This window comes from Thunnus thynnus, chromosome 4 (assembly GCF_963924715.1).
Source record: "Thunnus thynnus chromosome 4, fThuThy2.1, whole genome shotgun sequence".
Lineage (NCBI taxonomy): Eukaryota > Metazoa > Chordata > Actinopteri > Scombriformes > Scombridae > Thunnus > Thunnus thynnus.
In genome coordinates, this window is record NC_089520.1 from 32,910,686 (window position 1) to 32,915,179 (window position 4,494).

Sequence of the window (4,494 nt, forward strand, 5' to 3'; positions counted from 1 at the left end):
TGTCAGCACAAAGAGACAAAACCACACACTTTATTTAGGAAGATAAGGCTCTGGAATTAACATGGTGATAATGATGATAATAAACTCGTCTTCCTGCGACACAGCCAAGGGGACAGTGCTGAATCAGAGAAGGGGGAAGAAGACGTATGTGGTTGGAGGTGAGGAGATAGGAGTCACACAGAAAGAGGAAGGAGAGAAAAAGTTCGGCAGAGATAACAGGAAGTGGAGGAAAAACTGAAGGGGAGATGGGAGCTTGAGTACAGTAGAAGGTCTGGTAGAGTTTGGGTATGTTAGACTCAAACTAGAGCTAGCCAAAAGTGAGCAAACAAAACATTTGTAATGTGTCTTTTTAAATTATTTTTTAAGCAGTGTGTCTACACTGGTATGTACTGCTTCCTTTAATCCAAAACCTTGTCCGACATTAATAAAAGCTCCACTAGCACAACCTGTTAGGGTCCAATGCCCCCTTGTGGCCTAAAAGGTACACAACAGCTAAACCTGGGCAGACAATGTTGAGATTAAGCCAGATTTGAACCCCTACTAATTTTAGAATGGAGCCAGACTTTTGATGTTCAGTTTGAGGAAGGTAGAGACAGTTGATTGATCGAACAACTAGCAATCTGGTTGTTGGACAATTAGATGTCATAGCATGATGTAGCTAACTAAAATTTAACTTCAATGCAAAACTAACAAATCATAATGTTTGCATCTTGTCAGCCATCTGCAGGTCCATTTTCGTCCCTTTTGGTCACTCAGTGATTCTCTGAAATGATAATATTGGTCTGTCTGTCCATCACTCTGACCCAGACTGAAATGTCTTGACAACTATTGGATTGATAGGAGATTTTGTGGATATCCATGGTGCCCAGAGGACATTCATGTTGTGCTCAGGACAAATTGTAATAACTTTGGCCATACTTTTTATCTAGCGCCATCATTGGGTTAAATTTTACTTTTTCCAATACTTTGGTTTGTGACTAAATATTTACAAAACTAATGACATTCCCATCAGCCTCAGTTGTACTTTGTATTTAGTGCTAATTAGCAAACGTTAGCATGCTAACACACTGAACTAAAGTGGTGAACAATACATTATCTGCTAAACATCAGTATATTAACATTATCACTATGAGAACTGCTGTGCCTAGATACAACCTCACAGAGCCGCTAGCATGGTTGTAGACTTTTAAACTGGATTTATACTAGTTACAATTCCTCCCTCAGCCCTGTATATATTTTTTATATTGTCCATTCTGCCTCCATCCCTGCCACACTCTCTCTTCCCTTGGTTTTGCCATTTTCCACCTGTCCACCAGACTTTCTTGCCTGGTTCTCACACCCACCTGCTCACCTGTTGCCACTCCTCAATTATCTTCGCCTGCTACTCATTATCTCAGTCCCAGTTGCTTACACACCGTTTCCTGCCAGATCATCAATTATGTTATGTTGAACACTTTTTTTCCTCTTTCTGTGTTTTCCGCCTGCTTACCTGCCACCTGTGGTTTTGACCTGCCTGCCTTGCCCTCTGGACTTGGTTGCCTGTTTTGGACTCCCTTCCAGTTACTGACCTGAGGGGTGTACTACAAAGCGAAATTAGTGGGTTAGTGAGGTAAGTTGAGCCTAAAGCCAGGGTTTTCAATGTCACGCAGGTGGCTCTCTTTTAACCTGGCTACATCACCATGGTAACTTATGCTGCAAACTTAACCTGTACGGAGCAGGTTATGTTCCTTGTTTCAACTTAAATCAGCAATAAAAAGCACCGCCCTTTAACTAACTACCTGATTTTCTGCCAAGTCTGTTTAACACTGCTGGTACTGCAGCTATTAGAACACCGATTAGAAAATTGATTAGTCTTTTATCATACTTACCATTGATTTGATATGTCATATTCTAAATTTGTAGTGGTGTAATGGTGCAATAGGTTAGGGTTACTAAGGGATGGGATTTTGTTACAATATATCAAACTGTATTTCAAAATTTAAAAAAAAACTAATGAAGAAATACTTTGAACAAAAAAATAAAATAAAATGTATTAGTCAATTGGTATTTATCACAGATAATATCAAATCTATAATATTAATTTCACTTTGATTTGGCCAAAACCTAAAGTGATTTCCACTTATCCTTCATTATGGGACAGAGTCAGACCTGAGTGCACTTCCTGAGTATAATGTTTAAATCTGCTGCATCAAGTTTAAAGTTTAAGAGCTACTCTGGATGTGGGAGGCGCAGAGAGAGCATTGAGTGGTAAAATATAAGTATAATAAGTATTTTAACTAATTATGAATTAGTTTTTTAATTAACAAATTTACACAATCAGCAGTTTTCTGCCAGCATTCCTCTCTCACCTTATTTGCAGCAACAGTGTTGCTTTTTGCTGTGATAATGTATTTATATTCTTCATAGCTCTCCGTTAAAATGACCTGATCCTCCTGACTGAAGCAGGTGGCACGCAATCTGTCAATATTGTGCGGAAAAAGAGTCAAATGACGCGTTAAATGCCCCCTTTCATGGGGACGCGCACAGAGCCTGAAGCATAAAGCTTGGGCTAACAAAGAAAGTTCATAACTACCGTCGTGATACCACTTATCTCTGATCGCGAGTTTAGGGTTAAGCCTGGATATGTTGAACTTGCTTCGTAGTACAGCCCTCTGGGTTGGCTCTGCTAGATGTCAGTTGCTGAAAAGGGGAAGATAACTGAGCCTTTTCTCAACATACTTCATGTTGTATTCACTCTGATCAGTCTCTACCAGCATCAGAGCCAATCACAGTTGTTGTTTCTACATGGTATTTCTGTATCCACCGGAGCTCCGACATGTAGTTACAACTAAAAGGAGAAGCCAGTCAGATACAGTGTAGTCCATGGCATTGCTTCAGAGTCTTTGCACAAAGTTGTTTCAGGCAGAGCATCTCCCCCTAAAGCAGAAGTATAAATCAAGCTTTAGTCTTGTTCATACTTTCAGTTTAAAGGGTAACTTTTATTGCAGTTGGCAACAGATAGAACCAGTCAGGGATTTTATGTTTACGTGAAGCTAATCAAATAGAATGCCAAACTGTCCATGCAGAGAGAGTGATTAAAACATGTAGTATGAGTTCACACAACATACAAGATTAATGAATTGTACAGCGTTTGCCAAGCATATGACCCCAAAACCCCAAAAAGCTCAAAAACTTGAAGCATTTAATTGCATAACTTTCCCAGCACTAACTCAAACAGTGCCATGGGCCCTGCAAATTCACAAGATCTCCTTAATTTTGTTAAACAACTGCTCCCTTGTTGTTGTTGTTTTGAGTTTTTTTTTTCCTGCTTATTCTCTCTTCCCTCCTCATAGAAAAGTCCCCCAGTCAAGGCAAAGGCAGGAGCCGACCTTCCAGTCACCCCACTCTTTCCTTGGCCTTCTTTCTCTGTTGCCTTGCCATTGATGATGCCACACGTGTATCGTTAAGCTGCAGCAGAAAAACTTTAGACTCAGGAGAAATAATCGAGGGGCGAAACGGCCCTGCGGAAAATAAATGGATAAACTTTGAACTTGCAACTCAGCAAGGTTTATTTGTCAGATGTAAGCCTAGAGTGCCTTTCCTGTAATAAAAAAAATACCCACAAGTTTAACTTCATGGACTAATCCAACTTGACAGCACGCTTAGTGTGATGAGAAGTTCAGATGCCCAAAGCCAACGGAAGGAAAATAAGAGAGGAAAAAAAAAGAAAAAAAGACAAGAGGTGACTTTCAAAGTTGTTTTGCTAAAAGAACAGTCAAACTGTCCGGCAAACAGTAGCACTGTATCGAGATGGGAGGTATATTAACGCCCAAAGAGTTGCAATGATGTAACCTTTATTTTGCATTTTGGGGAAAGGTTACAGGGGATTGCTTTGAGGATTGTAGAAAGCACACAAGGAGCAAAGAACACCTCAAAAACATGAAGACTTGGCACAACCTGGCAGAAAGATTAAGCTGCAACAAAAATCGATGCAATAAACCGGGACGTAATATTGCAATGAAAAGCTGGGAGATGGATTGAGAGGACGACTCGCTCTTGTCTGTCATTTCACAATGCATCATCTACTACTGCCAGCGCTTGCAGTCATTTTAACTCGGCAGAGATTTAAAAACCTGGACGTGGAGCAACTGATAACAGCATTTATCGGTTCGAACTGCTAGAGGGTGAAATGTTAAATCTGAACACCCACACCTCCTGTGTGAAGATAAAGAGCTACTTTGCCTGAATTTACCTTCTAAATGATGTCTATTCAGCATTATTACAGCTACAGATAACACATGATGAATATAATATGAAAGGAGTCTGCATTCTAATATTCGAGCGATCACTTTTATGTTCCAGATGATACACTTTTTCAGCCATTTTTGCCAAAAGTGGTCATACAAAGACAAAGACGGCAAAGACGGCATGTTTAGTCTCACATTATACATTGAATTCTACTAGATGTGAGTAGTTCATGTTTGACAGCAGCAGTATGTTACACAGCAGCTCAAA

The 4,494-nt window shown here is 39.9% G+C and overlaps 1 long non-coding RNA gene across 1 annotated transcript; it reads left to right on the top strand.

Moving 5' to 3' along the window:
• The first annotated feature begins 1,220 nt into the window (after positions 1–1,220).
• LOC137182297 (uncharacterized) lies at positions 1,221–3,608 on the top strand. The gene is made up of 2 exons (XR_010928303.1): positions 1,221–1,609; positions 3,333–3,608. It is a non-coding gene; the product is annotated as an uncharacterized lncRNA (long non-coding RNA).
• Positions 3,609–4,494: the final 886 nt, after the last annotated feature.